This window comes from Mustelus asterias, chromosome 2 (assembly GCF_964213995.1).
Source record: "Mustelus asterias chromosome 2, sMusAst1.hap1.1, whole genome shotgun sequence".
Lineage (NCBI taxonomy): Eukaryota > Metazoa > Chordata > Chondrichthyes > Carcharhiniformes > Triakidae > Mustelus > Mustelus asterias.
This window is the reverse complement of record NC_135802.1, coordinates 38,109,221-38,126,284: the sequence shown is the minus strand read 5'-3', so window position 1 is coordinate 38,126,284 and position 17,064 is coordinate 38,109,221. Positions and strand designations below refer to the sequence as shown.

At 44.1% G+C, this 17,064-nt stretch overlaps 1 protein-coding gene across 1 annotated transcript in view; it reads left to right on the top strand.

Moving 5' to 3' along the window:
* The first annotated feature begins 1,824 nt into the window (after positions 1 to 1,824).
* The window catches only part of jcada (junctional cadherin 5 associated a), a 322,299-nt gene continuing 307,059 nt past the window's right edge, over positions 1,825 to 17,064 (top strand). The window contains exons 1-2 of the mRNA XM_078233554.1: positions 1,825 to 1,881; positions 7,944 to 8,084. The gene's annotated coding sequence lies outside the window, so the exon portion shown is untranslated. The remainder of the gene's footprint in view (positions 1,882 to 7,943; positions 8,085 to 17,064) is intronic.

Here is a 17,064-nt window from a genome sequence, read left to right as displayed (position 1 = left end):
TGATAATGTCACGGGGCAAGTTATCCAGAGCCCCGGGTACTGCTCTGGGGACATGGGTTGAAAATTGAATAAACCTGAACTATCTAGTTGCAGTAATAGGTGACCACCATATCCTTTAGAGAATGAAATCTGCTGAACTTCTCTGGCCTACATGTGAGCCCAGAGCCACAGCAATGCAGTTCACTCTTCACTGCAATAGCCTGGCAAGCCACTCAGTTCAAGGGCAATTAGGAAAGAGCGTCGAATTTAAAAGTTAAAATAATTTTTAAAAACTGTGTTGGTAAATGAACCCTGCGATTTCCAAATTCCTGGGCTTGAGGATTTGAAACGCTTAAGTTTATAAAGTTTATTTATTTATTAGTCACAAGTAACACTTACATTAACACTGCAATGAAGTTACTGTGAAATTCCCAGAGTCACCACACTCTGGCACCTGTTCGGGTCAATGCACCTAACCAGCATGTCTTTCAAACTGTGGGAGGAAACCAAAGGAAACCCATGCAGACACGGGGAGAATGTGCAAACACCACACAGACAGTGACCCAAGCCGAGAATCGAACCTGTGTCCCTGGCGCTGTGAGGCAACAGTGCTAACCACTGTGCCGCTCCAGTTGAAAGCAAGCTGTGATTCTTTCCGTTCTGTGTTCCTCAAATACATTGGATGGAGTTACCCCATCCTGCCCGCCATGGGAATTTGACAGATCATTCAAAGGTCCGTTGACCTCAGGTGGGAATTTCCGGTCTTCGGGCGCCTGGTATAAAATCCCCAACTTCGCTTGCAGTTGGGATTCCCCCATCCAGCTGCAGTGAACGGAGATTTGGCTGAGCGCCAAATTCTCTGTCTTCAGTGATAGTGGCAATGGGGCGTGAACAGCTGGAGATAGTGTTTCACCAAATACTCCCCCCTTTCAGGTGAAAATCTCGGTTTAATTCCTTCTGTGGTGTGTTTTCAACAATCTTCAAACACATTGTGATATCATCAGAGTGGCTGGTCTCCAGCCAACCTATTTCCAGATCCTAATGGAGTTGTGTTCACAGCATTTCCTTATTCTCTGCGCTAATATGCTCCTTGTTATTTTGTTGATGCTTGGACCGCTGCATAAACAGCACTGCAAGCGAGGCTTTTTACGTAAGAAACACTGCTGTTTCTTGGCTTTAATTACCTGTCACGTAGTAGTTGTGCTAAAAGAACAGTTCAGCCAAGTAATCCTTCTGAAGCCACAGCAGAAAAGAAAGACCACAAGTGTAACTAATTACGACGTGACTCACTTCCTGCAGAAAGTTCCATGAATTGTTTGTGCTATTGTGTAAATCCCAAGACTGTTTCCTATACCTTCATCCTCTGCTGGGAAAATCAGCCACAAGTTATTGTTGTTTAAGTGGCGCAGTCCAATGAGATAATCTGCTTGTAACACTGTGGAAAATGTTGTATCATTTAATTTTTCTTCATGCACCAACTGAACGCACATCAGAGCTACAGTAATTTGCACCATAAAGGGCCCTACTTCACCAGTCTCTAGAGCTTATAAATATGACTTTTACTGGTAAAATCCACAGACATACTTTGCCTTAAAGATTATATATTAACAGTAATGAGCATGCTTGTTTTTAGTTCTCCTAAACCTCCCAGCAGGCACACAATTCTTTTTCCTTCTGTTTTTTTATGAGACTCCTTCAAGACTGCTGTGAAAAAATAGAGGGAGCGAGCTAGGGAGTGCCTTGGACACAGAACCAGGAGACCAGCAGACTGACATCATCTTTAATATGCATGAAATAGCCACGTTCTACATACAAGTGCGTGCACTTCCTGTTAATTGATTTATTTCAATTGTTGTTTTTGAACCACTGGGTTGTCAGAGGAGAGCTCACAGTGTGTGAAAAGTAAGTATAACCTTTCCAATGCTGTTAGACCTGCGCCTTAGGGGAAGAGGGTTTGACCCATTGTTATGATTGGTAATTTAACCTGGGCAGGATTTCACCAAGATTAATGATAATGATTTTTTTTTTCTGTTTGGGAACATCAGCCTGAAGTAATTCTCTGCAGTGTTTTTTTTATTCATTCGTGGGACATGGGCATCGCTGGCTGGCCAGCATTTATTGCCCATCCCTAGTTACCCTTGGAGGGCAGTTGAGAGTCAATTGCTGTGGCTCTGGAGTCACACACAGGTCAGACCAGGTAAGGACGGCAGATTTCCTTCCCTAAAGAACATTAGTGAACCAGATGGGTTTTTCTGACACTTGACATGATTTCATGGCCATCAGTCGATTCTTAAATCCAGATATATTTTATTCAATTCAAATTCCACCATCTGCCATGACAGGATTCAAAACCTGGGTCCTCAGAATATGAGCTGAGTTTCTGGATTAATAGTTTAGCGATAATACCACTAGGCTACCACCTCCCCATATCTACTTTCTATTTACAGGAATTAACAGAGGTGGTGGCACAGTGGTTAGCACTGCTACCCCACAGCGCCAGGAACCCAGGTTTGATTCTTGGCTTGGGTCACTGTCTGTGCGGAGTCTACACATTCTCTCCGTGTCTGCGTGAGTTTCCTCCGGGTGCTCTGGTTTCCTCCCACAGTCCGAAAGACGTACTGGTTATGTGCATTGACCATGCTAAATTCTACCTCAGTGTGTCCGAGCAGGTGCCGGAGCGTGGCGACTGGAGGATTTCCACAGTAACTTCATTGCAGTGTTAATGTAAGCCTACTTGTGACACTAATAAATAAACTTAAACTTTGATTTCTGAGTCGTGTTTCACACCTATTGCGTGGTCGGTGTTGACTTATCTGTGGTTTCTTCGCCCTGTATTTTCTTTCCCTGGGGAGATGGCAGCTATGACAGAGCAGAGAGTGGAATGGTTTCAGTATTAGTACAGCTCAAGTGAAGGGATTAACCGGAAATGTCCGAATTGTTGGGTCCAGAGCCACAATCACGGCTTGATTCAATTTTAAATGAAAATGAGGCTGGAGAAGTAATAATAGGAAACAAAGCAATGGCAGAGGAACTGAATAGTTACTTTGCATCAGTCTTCACGGTGGGAGACACCAGTGGGATGCCGGAGCTCCAGGAGAGTCAGAGGTCACAGGTGAGTGTAGTGGCCATCACTAAGGAGAGGGTTCTGGGGAAACTGAAAGGTCTGAAGGTGGATAAATCACCTGGACCGGATGGACTGCACCCCAGGGTTCTAGAAGAGATAGCTGAGGAAATTGTGGAGGCATTGGTGGTGATCTTTCAGGAATCACTGGAGGCAGGGAGGGTACCAGAGGACTGGAAAGCAGTGAATGTAACACTGCTGTTTAAGAAGAGGGGGAGGCAGCAGACAGGAAATTATAGGCCGGTTAGCCTGACTTCGGTCATTGGCAAAATTTTAGAGTCCATTATTAAAGATGAGATGGCGGAGTACTTGGAAGTGCATGATAAAGTAGGACCGAGTCAGCACAGCTTTGTCAAGGGGAGATCATGTCTGAAATATCTGTGAGAGTTCTTTGAGGAGGTAACAAGGAAGTTAGATAAAGGAGAACCAGTGGACGTGATTTATTTAGATTTCCAGAAGGCCTTTGACAAAGTGCCGCATAGGAGACTGTTAAATAACTTAAGTGCCCATGGTGTTACGGGTAAGATCCTGGCATGCATAGAGGATTGGTTGACTGGCAGAAGGCAGAGAGTGGGGATAAAGGGGTCTTTTCCAGGATGGCAGCCTGTGACTAGTGGTGTGCCTCAGGAGTCGGTGCTGGGACCACAACCTTTCACATTATACATTAACGATTTGGAAGAAGGAACTGAAGGCTCTGTTGCTAAGGTTGCAGATGATACAAAGCTATGTAGAGGGACAGGTAGTATTGAGGAAGCAGGGGGACTGCTGAAGGACTTGGACAGGCTAGGAGAGTGGGAAAAGAAGTGGCAGATGGAATGCAATATGGAAAAGTGTGAGGCTATGCACTTTGGAAGGAGGAATGGATGCATAGACTATTTTCTAAATGGGAAAATGCTTAGGAAATCAGAAGGACAAAGGGACTTGGGATCATTGTTCAAGATTGTCTTAAGGTTAATGTGCAGGTTCAGTCGGCAGTTAGGAAGGCAAATGCAATGTTAGCATTCATGTCGAGAGGGCTAGAATACATGAGCAGGGACGTACTTCTGAGGCTGATTCAGGCTCTGGTCAGACCCCATTTGGAGTATTGTGAACAGTATCTAAGGAAGGATGTGCTGGCCTTGGAAGGGGTCCAGAGGAGGTTCACAAGAATGATCCCTGGGATGAAGAGCTTATCGTATGAAGAAAGGCTGAGGACTCTGGGTCTGTACTCGTTGGAGTTTAGAAGGATGTGGGGGGATCGTATTGAAACTTACAGAATACTGCAAGGCCTGGATAGAGTGAATGTAGAGAGGATGTTTCCACTAGTAGGAAAAACTAGAACCAGAGGGCACAACCTCAGGCTGAAGGGATGATCCTTTAAAACAGAGATGAGGAGGAATTTCTTCAGCCAGAGAGTGGTGAATCTGGGGAACTCTTCGCCGCAGAAGGCAAACTGGCCTAATTCTGTTCCTATGCCTTATGGTCTGATTAATCTTCACCGATAAAGTGCCCAGAGGCTCCCCCGTCTGTCGTATACAAGTACTGCACCATGATTTGCTCTAGTGTAGTTGTCCAAACCATGGCTGGTGCCATCTATAAGACCATAAGACATCGGAGCAGAATTAGGCCATTCGGCCCATTGAGTCTGCTCTGCCATTCAATCATGGCTGATATTTTTCTCATCCCCATTCTCCTGCCTTTTCCCCATAACACCTGACCCCCTTATTAATCAAGAACCTATTATCTCTGTCTTAAAGACACTCAGTGACATGGCCTCCACAGCCTTCTGCAGCAAAGAGTTCCACAGATTCACCAATCTCTGTTTTAAAGGATCGTCCCTTTAGTCTGAGGTTGTGCCCTCTGGTTCTAGTTTTTCCTACTGGTGGAAACATCCTCTCCACGTCCACTCTATACAGGCCTCGCAGTATCTGTAAGTTTCAATGAGATCCCCCCTCATCCTTCTAAACTCCAATGAGTACAGACTCAGAGTCCTCAATCGTTCCTCATACAACAAGCTCTTCATCTCATTGAGTCCCATTCAAAAGCATGCTCCCCATTTGCAATTCTGCCATTTGTGGGATTTCACAGGAATGTAACCCCCTCGAACATTGAGACTTCACTGTAACATCCCAGAAACAACTGTAAATCAGGAAATGGAAGGGAGGGAGGAACTCAGAGAAAATTACAATCACCAGGGTACTGAGCAAATTGTTGGAACGTTGGGTTGACAAGTCCCTAGGCCCTGATGAAGTTTATCCTCAGCTCTTAAGAGAAGTAGCTGGTGAGATGGGTGGTGCAAAATTCCTTAGATTTGGGGAAGGTTCCATGAGATTGGAAAATAGCTAATGTAACTCCTTTACTCAAAAGGGAGGGAGACAGAAAGCAAGAAACTATAGACAAGTTAGCTTAGTATCTGTCAGAGGGAAAATGTTCGAAGCTGTAGCAAGGCAATTAGATAAGTTTAGGGTTATCTGGCAAAGTCAATATGGTTTTGTGTTTAAAAACTTTATCGGAGTTCTTTGAAGGAGTCACATGTGCTGCAGACAAAGGGGAACCAGTGGGTGTACAGTACTTAGATTTCCAGAAGGCATTTGATAATGTCCCACATCAAAGATTATTGTGGAAAATAAAAGCTCATGGTGTAGGAGTAAATATTAACCTTGATAGAAGATTGGCTAGCTGACAGGAATCAGAGAGTAGGCAACATGGGTCATTTTCTGGTTGGCAGAATGTGACAAGTGGTGTGCTAGGGGGATCAGTGCTGAGTCCTCAACTCTTTAGAATTTATGTAAATGATTTGGATGAAGGGACCGAAAGGATGGTAGCTAAATTTGCTGCTGACACAAAGATGGGTAGGAATGTAAGTTGTGAAGAGGACATAAGGTTACAAATGGTTATAGATAGACTAAGTGAATGGACAAAGATCTGACAAACGGAGTATAATGTGGACAAATGTGAGTTAATTCATGTTGGCAGGTGAATAAAAAAGAAGCATATTATCTAAATGATGAGAAATTGCAGAGCTCTGAGATGCAGATCCCTGAGAGGGATTTGGGTGTCCTAGTGCATGACACACTAAAGGTTAGTACGTAGGTGCAGCAAGTCATTAGGAAAGCTTTTAGAATGTTTACTGTTTATTGTGAGGAGAATTGATTACAAGAGTGGGGAGGCTTAGCTTCAGTTGTACAGGGCATTGGTAAGACCACATCTGGAGTATTGTGTACAGTATTGGTCTCCTTACTTGAGGAAAGATGTAAATGCATTAGAAGTTCAGAGATTTATTCGACTACTGCCTGGAATGGGTGGGTTGTCTTATGAGGAAAGGCTGGATAGAGTGGGCTTTAACCTCTGGAGTTTAGAAAAAGACTTGATTGAAACTTGATTGACCCCCAAGGGGACTTGACAGGGTGGATGTGGAGAGCATGTTTCCTCTTGTGGGAGAATCTAGAACTCGGGGTCACTGTTTAAAAAGAAGGGGTTATTCATTTAAGACAATTTTTTTCTCTCAGAGGACCGTGAGTCTTTGAAATTCGCTTCTTCAAAAGATGGATGAGGCAGAGTCTTTGAATTTCTGTAAGGCTGAGGTAGATAGATTCTTGATTAACAAGGGGGTGAAAGGTTATTGGGGTCGGCAGGAATGTGGAGTTGATGTTAAAATTAGACCAGTCATGATCTTATTGAATGGCAGAGCAAGCTTGAGGGGCCGAGTGGCCTACTTTTGCTCCTAATTCATATGTATGTTTGTATGCAATGGGAAGACAATATAACACACTGGACAATATAACACACTGGACAATATAACACACTGGATATTTTCCCATTTCTTACTTGTCAAACCTGGACATCTCGAGAAGGAACAGAGTTCAGCTGATCCTGTTTAGGGTGAAGTGGGAGGTAGGCTTGAATCTAAGATATTGTAATCTGGCCATCCAGCTCTATGAAGAGCAGTTGTTTCTCTACACCAAAAACTCCTTTCTCCATTTTAAGAGGCTCATATTCCCTCAAATTTTGCTTCAGCTTCCACTGATGAATTGGCGCGCACACTTCAACTGCTAGCATTCTTCTCATTAGTCTGGAACAAACTGCCAGAGATAGTAGTAGAAGCGGGTACAATTTTATCTTTAAAAAATCATTTAGACAGTTATATGGCTAAGATGGGTATAGAGGGATATGGGCCAAATGCAGGCAATTGGGACTAGCTTAGTGGTTAAAAAAAGGTGGCATGGACAAGTTGGGCAGAAGGGCCTGTTTCCATGCTGTAAACCTCTATGACTCATTTACTCAATCTTCTGGCATGAGAAATGGGTACGAGAGAGCTAGGCCAATCAGAGAAGGCACCCCCACCTTAAAATAACACACACCCTCTGAGAAGTGCTTGGTGTTTGAGGGAAGACTTTATTCTTAGTCTGGGAGTTGATGAGCTTGGCTACCTATTGCTGACACCAGGTTGGTGACTGAATATAAAGTTAATCTATTCGTCATAAGTAAGGCTTACATTAACACTGCAATGAAGTTACTGTGTAATTCCCCTAGTCGCCACACTCAAGTACCTGTTTAGGTCAATGCACCTAACCAGCACGTCTTTCAGACTGTGGGAGGAAACCAGAGCACCCAGAGGAATCCCACGCAGACATGGGGAGAATGTGCAAACTCCATACAGACAGTGACCCAAGTCAGGAATCAAACCCGGGTCCCTGGTACTGTGAGGGTGCAGTGCTAACCACTGTGTCACCATGCCACCCCTACAAACACTACAAGCACTATGACAGTGGCATCCTTTGATCCTCCACACAAGTGGAACTTCTTTCCCTTTTCTTAAAGGGGGGACTGCTCACCCATTCTTAGTTTCTACTTTTCCCTGCAGATTTACCACAGTAACAGGGAGCACAGGAGGAGGAAGATGATGACGAAGAATGCAGGACAGCACAGATAAGTCAACAATGACCTCCCGTCACTGGGTAAGGAAGCCAGCAAAGATATTAATGAACATGGAGATGGAGATAAAGTGAGTTCCTGCACCCTGTGCTCCACTGTTCTGGTCCCCTTCAAGCCACCGCTTGTATCACAGTCTACTCTCATGTACCAGCTCAGATACGTTTACATAGTTTAGTTAGCTACTTTAGGTTAGAATGTAGGAGGCTGAAGAGTGGGATCTGCTACATTCCCAGTGAAAGCTAAGGAGTCCATAGGGGAGGTAGTGGCATAATGGTATTGTCACTGGACTAGTAATACAAAAACCCAGCTCTGAGGACCCAGGTTCAAATCCCAACATAGCAGATTGTGAAATTTGAATTCAGTAAAAATCTGGAATGAAAAATTGTCTTAAAAACCCATCAGGTTTACTAAGGCCCTGATGTACATGTACATGTGACTCCAATCCTCAGAGATGTGCAATAAATGCTGGCCCACATCCAATGAACAAAAAAGTCACATCAGAGTCCTTGATTTCAACAGAATGATTTTTTAATATTTATTCGTGGGACATGGGCGTCGCTGGCCGGCCAGCATTCATTGCCCATCCCTAGTTGCCCTTGGAGGGCAGTTGAGAGTCAACCACATTGCTGTGGCTCTGGAGTCACATGTAGGCCAGACCAGGTAAAGATTTCCGTCCCTAAAGGACATTAGTGAACCAGAAGGGTTTTTTCCCGACAAGCGACAATAGTTTCATGGTCTTAGTTCCAAATATTTTTTTTATTAATTTCAAATTTCACCATCTGTGATGGGATTTGAATCTGGGTCCCCAGAACATTAACTGAATTTCTAGATTAGTCTAGCAATATTACCACTAGGCCATCACTCATCTCCCTCCCCCGCTCTCTCCAGGATGTTGAAGGAACACTGTACTTATATACAGGCACCAAGTATGTGTAACAACTGACAAATAGAATCGTCGGAATGTTTGCATTACTTGCCCAAGGACTCCAGTGAAAGGCAATATAAGATAATGCTCATTGTTAATACTTGCTCCAAGGAAATTTTCCCAGGCTGCGTGAAGAGATGGGGCAGAACTTAAAGAAGGTGTGCCTCAGGGATCAGTGCTGGATCCACTGTTATTTGTCATTTATGTTAATGATTTGGATGAGAATATAGGAGGCATGGTTAGTAAGTTTGCAGATGACACTAAGATTGGTAGCACAGTGGACAGTGAAGAAAGTTATCTCCAATTGCAAAGGGATCTTGATCAATTGGGCCAGTGGGCTGATGAATGGCAGATGGAGTTTAATTAAGATAAATGCATTTTGGTAGATTGAACCAGGGCAGGACTTACTCAGTTAATGGTAGGGTATTGGGGAGAGTTACAGAACAAAGAGATCTAGGGGTACATGTTCATAGCTCCTTGAAAGTGGAGTCACAGGTGGACACAGTGGTGAAGAAGGCATTCAGCATGCTTGGTTTCATCGGTCAGAGCATTGAATACAGGAGTTGGAATGTCTTGTTGAAGTTGTACAAGACATTGGTAAGGCCACACTTGGAATACTGTGTGCAATTCTGGTCACCCTATTATAGAAAGGATATTATTAAACTAGAAAGAGTGCAGAAAAGATTTATTAGGATGCTACTGGGATTTGATGGATTGAGTTATAAGGAGAGTCTGGATAGACTGGGACTTTTTTCTCTGGAGCGTAGGAGGCTGAGGGGTGATCTTATAGAGGTCTATAAAGTAATGAGGGGCACAGATCAGCTAGATAGTCAATATCTTTTCCCAAAGGTAGGGGAGTCTAAAACTAGAGGGCATAGGTTTAAGGTGAGAGGGGAGAGATACAAAAGTGTCCAGAAGGGCAATTTTTTCACACAGAGGGTGGTGAGTGTCTGGAACAAGCTGCCAGAGGTAGTAGTAGAGGCGGGTACAATGTTGTTTTTTAAAAAGCATTTAGATAGTTACATGGGTACGATGGGTATAGAGGGATATGGGCCAAATGTGGGCAATTGGGATTAGCTTAGGGGTTTTAAAAAAAAGGCGGCATGGACAAGTTGGCTGAAGGGCCTGTTTCCATGCTGTAAACCTCTATGACTCTATGACTCTAAGGAAATTCAAATACCTGTAAGGAGAATGGCTGAATAACAAAATCTTTGCCAGAAACGTTTTCAAACTGAAAATCATCTTCAGAAATCTCTCACTTCCGCCAGTCTTAGCTGTTCCTGGCAACAGCTACCCTTACGAATCTCAGCCTAGGTTTGAGAGTGTAAATGCAGTCAACATGGAGTTGCAATACTATTAGCCATTGCCCATTCATTCAGGGGAAGGAGCTTGGAGCCTGGTTGGAAGGACAAAAGAATGACCAAAATTCCCAATAAACTTAAATTTAATAGTGGAAAATAAACAGAAGGAACTTCCCGCCACAAAGTTTACTTGGCCCGATTGTACACCAGAAATAAAGCTGAGCTAGTCAGTAAATTCATCTTCTACTGAGTTGGAAATTGGTGCTCTTGTATTTTTATACATTCATGCACCATACCCCTGACCTTCCACCAGATCTTAGAGCTGTCGTGTTTAAACCGCAGCGCGCACATCTGTAAACCATTTTCTTTCTTATACACAACCCTGAACAATAACAATAAAAGCTTTTACTCTGGTCAAAAAATAAATGGCCATTATCTAGCAGGTGGGAAAAAATGTCCCCACCCACCATTAAAATAATAACAATTTGTTATTGTGGTGAAATGTCATTTTTTTATCATTGGCAAAATGGGACCTAAATGTTGTTACAGCTGAATCTTACAAATGTGCCATATGCTAAAAAGATCTGAAATCAGACCTTTGGGAACGTCATCTAGATTTTTGCCAAATGAAGGGACTAAAATCCTTTTTTATTGCTCGTTGGATGGAAGACTTGACAATATTCCTACACATTTTATTCCATTAGAAATATAATGGCCTCACAGCGCCAGGGATCTGGTTTTGATTCCTGCGTTGGGTGACAGTCTGTGTGGAGTCTGCACGGGTTTCCTCCGGGTGTTCCGGTCTCCTCCCACAGTCCAAAGATGTGCGGGTTAGGTGGATTGGCCATGCTAAATTGCCCTTTAGATGGTCTGTGTGTTTGAGTGTGTGTGCGAGTGTGAGTGTGTATGCGAGTGTTTGTGCGAGTGTGTGTGCGAGTGTGAGTGTGTATGTGAGTGTTGCTATATTTGATATGGTGTAGTGCCCCTCAAGCTATCAGTCCCTGGCTACAGACTAGCAACCTGTTCCAAGAGTAATTAGCTTCAGAAACAGACGAAAGTTTGACCTATGCACCATCAGGTTGCAAAAAGGTTGAGAGAGAAAAGAATAATGACTGTTGTACATCTGAACCTGTAAATAATGTTGGTAATATTCATGGAGAGACCATATAAAAGGGTAAAATTCATAAAGGGATGCAGGAACAGAGGCACCTGCGTATATATGTACATAGATCATTGAAGGTGGTAGAATAGACAGTGTGAACAGTTAATACAACAAACCATGTCCTGGGCTTTATTAATAGGGGCATAGAGGTACAAGAGCAAGGAAGTTATGCTGACATTATACAAGACACAAGTTAGACCTCCCCTGGGATATTGTGTACAGTTCTGGACGCCACACTGTAAGAAGGATGTGAACACATTGGAGAAGGTGCAGGAGGGGTTTACAAGAATGGTTCCAGGGATGAGAAACTTCAGTTCTGAGGATAGATTGGAGAGGTTGGTACTGTTCTCTTTGGAGAGAAGAAGGCTAAGAGGAGATTTGATCTGATTTGAGAAAAACTTTTTCACATGAATGGTTTGGGTCTGGAATGCACTGCCTGGGAGTGTGGTGGAGGCAAATTCAATTGAGGCATTCAAGAGGGCATTAGATGATTACTTGAATAGAAACAATGTGCAGGGGTACGGGGAAAAGGCAGGGGAATGGCACTAAGCCATGATGACTGTTTGGAGAACTTGTGCAGACATGATGGGCCAAATGGCCTCCTTCTGCACCATGATGATTCTGTGATTCTGTGGATATTTTGGAAAAAAGATAATTACAAAGGGTCAAAGAACAGCAGACCTGCCAATCAGATTCTTCACCAAGTAAGAGTAGGATTTTACCAGCTCTGTGGAGGCAGGCTGGATTGTTTAATGTTCTAAGTTTCATTTGTGATTTGCTTTTGTTTAAGGCCCCTTTTAGGGGCTGCATCTTTTATTTCAACCCTTGGTTTATTTTAAGTTTGTTTAATTGTTCAACTTAAAAAAGTTGGAGGCAGGCTGGAGGGCTCGCAAATTGGCGACAGAGGCAGTGTGAGGGGTGACGGACATCTTGCCACTGTTGTGGGATATAACAGCTGTGGGACCCACAGCAGCATTGACACTCATTGATCAGAGGCAGGCAGCAAATTAAATCATTTCAATGTCCAAATAAGGGCCATTTCCAATCTCTACCAGCATTTTACCAGCATCAGGAAGGGCCACCACCGCATTGGGAGATTCGGCCCATCGGGTCTGCACTGAACACAATCCCACCCAGGCCCCATCCCCATAACCCCATGCATTTACCCTAGCTAGTCTCCCTGACACTAAGGGCCAATTTAGCATTGCCAATCCACCTAACCCGCACATCTTTGGCGGTGGATGGGAGAGGCCCTCCATTATACCCACATTGCTGTGCTGCTAGAGGGTGCCCCTGCTCCTGATACCGCCTGTCTGGCCCTGGCGTGGTCAATAAAACAATTTCCCTTGACTTTGAGGGCCCCTCAGTGTAGAGGCGTCACTCCTTCCCCTTGCAGCCTCAGTAATGGTTATCCCTATAACCAATGCAGCTGTGGTACTGACAGCCCACTGACAGCACAGCAGCTTTGAAAGAAAACCTGCCCTCCTCAATTCAATGGTGGTCTCAGCGGTAGGCGGACATACACTCGCACACCAAAGGTCCTCCTGTCTGCTTTTTCCGGGGTGGGTCTTGCTTTGAGTTCCAGCAGCAGGACATCTTGCCTTATGAGAAGATTCCAACCCTGGTGACTTATTTCAGAAATCTATAATCTAGATAGATTAAATAAACATCTGTGTTGTGGGGGTGGGGTGAATGCCCAGAGGTCAGAAAGTAGGATTACACAATGAGGTGTGTAGATGGATGGATATTCTCGAGCTTTGCTAATTAGCATTATGTCTGAAAGGCAGCACGGTGGCACAGTGGTCAGCACTGCTGCCTCATAGTACCAGGGACCCGGGTTCGAATCCGACCTTGGGTGACTGTGCGGAGTCTGCACGTACCCCCCGTGTCTGTGTGAGTTTCCTCCGGGTGCTCCGGTTTCTTCCCACACTCCAACGATGTGTGGGTTAGGCTGCTTGGCCGTGCTAACTCACCCCTTAGTGTCAGGGGGATTAGCAGGGTAAATACATTGGGTTACAGGGATAGGGCCTGGGTGGAATTGTTGTAGGTGCAGACTCGATGGGCCGAATGGCCTCCTTTTGCACTGTAGGGCTTTTATAATTTTATGATTCTTAGACTTGCAGAGACTCCAGCCAAATATGGTTCTTTTTTACTTGGATTCCTTTGCTGCTCCTCTGCCAGACCTTCTGTGCCAGTGACCTGTTCATGTTGTATCAATACATCACTGTGCAGCTGTTAGACTCTCTTTCAATGGCGGTGCTTGTATTTTGTAGTGTCAAATGTGGAGGAATAATCCTGGGTCCTCGGTGGAGAAATTGAAACTCAGTTGTGTTACAGCACCTTTATAACCACACTCTGATCTTTCTTGACTTAACTAGAGGTTAATACAGCAACAATTGCTAATGCATGCTGCCTGGGTTAGTTTTATGTTAACATAAGAACATAAGAAATAGGAGCAGGAGTAGGCCATCTAGCCCCTTGAGCCTGCCCCGCCATTCAATAAGATCATGGCTGATCTGAAGTGGCTCAGTTCCACTTACCCGCCTGATCCCTATAACCCCTAATTCCCTTACCAATCAGGAATCCATCTATCCGTGATTTAAACATATTCAACGAGGTAGCCTCCACCACTTCAGTGGGCAGAGAATTCCAGAGATTCACCACCCTCTGAGAGAAGAAGTTCCTCCTCAACTCTGTCCTAAACTGACCCCCCTTTATTTTGAGGCTGTGCCCTCTAGTTCTAGCTTCCTTTCTAAGTGGAAAGAATCTCTCCACCTCTACCCTATCCAGCCCCTTCATTATCTTATAGGTCTCTATAAGATCCCCCCTCAGCCTTCTAAATTCCAACGAGTACAAACCCAATCTGCTCATGAATCTGTTCATGAATCACAGCAGTTAGATTTTGCCGCGGATACAACAGAGCTGGGTTTGATACACACTGGGCTTTCAGTGGGTGAAGAGATTACGCCACTTACCAAAGGGTACCAGCGAGAGGCCATTTTGACAAACAGGTCTCACTATAATCCATTTAGTGAATTGACAGGCAGTTTGCTGACCAGGATGGGGAGTGCGGGGATCAAGGAAATCCGGTAATTCCTTCACAAAGTGGAGGCAGAATTATGATTTAAAGTGGATAAAGGCAAATTACTGCGGATGCTGGAATCTGAAACCAAAAGGGAAAATGCTGGAAAATCTCAGCAGGTCTGGCAGCATCCGTAAGGAGAGAAAAGGGCTGATGTTTCGAGTCCAGGTGACCCTTTGTCAAAGCTGATTTAAAGTGGCGGGGGAGGGCAAAAATTGGCAGCTCTTTTCTCTCCTTACAGATGCTGCCAGACCTGCTGAGATTTTCCAGCATTTTCTCTTTTGGTTTCAGATTCCAGCATCCGCAGTAATTTGCTTTTATCAACTTTAAATCATAATTCTGCCTTCACTTTGGTAATCTGGATGGTGGGGGTGGGAGTGGGGAAGAGGAGACAAGGAGGTGGGCTGCACTGAGCAAGAGGCAGCAATTTGAAAGGTTATTCATAGAATCCCAGTGCAGAAGGAGGCCATTCTGCCCATCGAGTCTGCGCCGACTCTCCGCCAGAGCATCTTATCCAGGCCCTATCCCTGTAACCCATACATTTATCCCGCTAATTTCCTTAACCTATGGATGTTTGGACTCTAAGGGGGCAATTTAGCATGCCCAATCCACATAACCTGCATACCTTTAGACTGGTTTTTGCATGGCTAAAAGAAGCAAATGTGTCTCCAGTTACCTTGAGAAGACTTAACCAACTTACTTGAGGAGGCTTTACTTTTCAACCTTTCTTAATCTCCAAAACCAAAAACAACCCCAAACGTACAGGCAGCATCAGCGAACCTCTTCCAATTTGAGGACCCTCCTCAATTCTCTGGCACTTGAATGCTTTTTTGCTGTTTTTACCCTGCACTTCACAAGGTATTTTGCAGATGTTTAGCTTGGGGTTTCATATCCCACTGTTCCCTGCCTATTCATGTATCTATCCAGATGCCTCTTGAATACAACCTTTGTGGTTGTATTCCAAGCAATTCTCATTCTGTGGAAGAGTCTCAGGGCAGTGGGGAGGGGTTATATTTACTCTAATGCTCTCCTGCCAGAAGCAAAATAGAAGCTGAAAGTAGAAGAGCGCGCTATAGTTAAGAAAACGCACCAATGCCTCTACTTTCTCAGGAGGCTAAGGAAATTCGGCAAGTCCGCTACTCACCAACTTTTATGGATGCACCATAGAAAGCATCCTTTGCGGATGTATCACAGCTTGGTATGGCTCCTGTTCTGACCAAGACAACAAGAAACTACAAAGTGTTGTAAATGAAGCCCAGTCCATCACCCAAACCAGCCTCCCATCCATTGACTCTGTCTACACTTCCTGCTGCCTCGGCAAAGCAGCCAGCATAATCAAGGACCCCACGCACTCCGGACATTCTCTCTTTCACCTTTTTCTGTCAGGAAAAAGATACAAAAGTCTGAGGACACGTACCAACTGCCTCAAGAACAGCTTTTTCCCTGCTGCCATCAGACTTATGAATGGACCTATCTCATATTAAGTTGATTTTAGTCTACGCTGTAGACTAAAAATGTAACAATATATTCTGCACCCTCTCCTTTCCTGCTCCCCTATGAGCTCTGTAAATGGTATGCTTTGGCTGTATAGCATGCAAGACACAATACTTTTCACTGTATCCCAATACATGTGACAATAATAAATCAAATCAAACTGAAAGCATGATTCTGAGGAAGCTTTTAAGAGTGAGGTAAGAAGTCACAATGCAGGAATGTTTTGAGAAATATGTCTGAGATGGCTGAAGGCTTCATACCAGTCATGGGGCAGAGGGAGCAAGGATACACAGGGAACCTCACTCAAAAGGCTACAGATCAAAGATTGGGAGCTAGAGCTGAAGGCAATTACAGGTTGGGTAAGGTAAAACATGGAGGGATTTGTCAATGAGAACACGAAGGTTGAATTTAATGGGCTTTGGGACGAGGAGTCTAAAGTTTTAAGAGAAGACCAGCCATGATTGGAGGCAGACAGAAGATAAAAGTTCTGGCAAGGCTGGTGTGCAGGTTTCCCAACTCCATTCCTGGTGCTGGCCATTTTGAAAAAGATGGGTTTGACACTGGCAGTGCCGCCCAGACCCATGAGGCAGCCAGCCAATGAAGCTCATTAAGAGCCTTGTTAAGGGTAGCTAATGGATGCCAACTTGGACTTTCACAAGCCAGGCGTGGAATCAGCAGAGAAAATTTACAAAAATAGCCCCTATAAAATTGTTATTTGCAAAAGATCACACTCCGATTGATGTCAACAAATCAATATCTGCAATCTAATGTCCTGAAAATTCAGCTCTATTATTAAGTTTACAGAGGTTTATTTTGACACCATTGCAATAAGAGTTCCAAATGTGCGATTTCGGTCCTCCAAGTACATCAGTTTGTTTATAAATCAAAGTCAGCAAGTTTAAAAAGGAATTGTAAGAAGTTCAGATTGATGCATGTTGCTGAATTCCATCCCAGGCTGTATTCCACTGTACCACCACCTCTGCTGGATCTCTCCCACTAGTGAGACAGGACATACCCAGGGATGATGATGGTGGTCTCTGGGACATTGTCTAAGTTTAAGTTTTTAAAAAATTAGTGTTTGTTTTT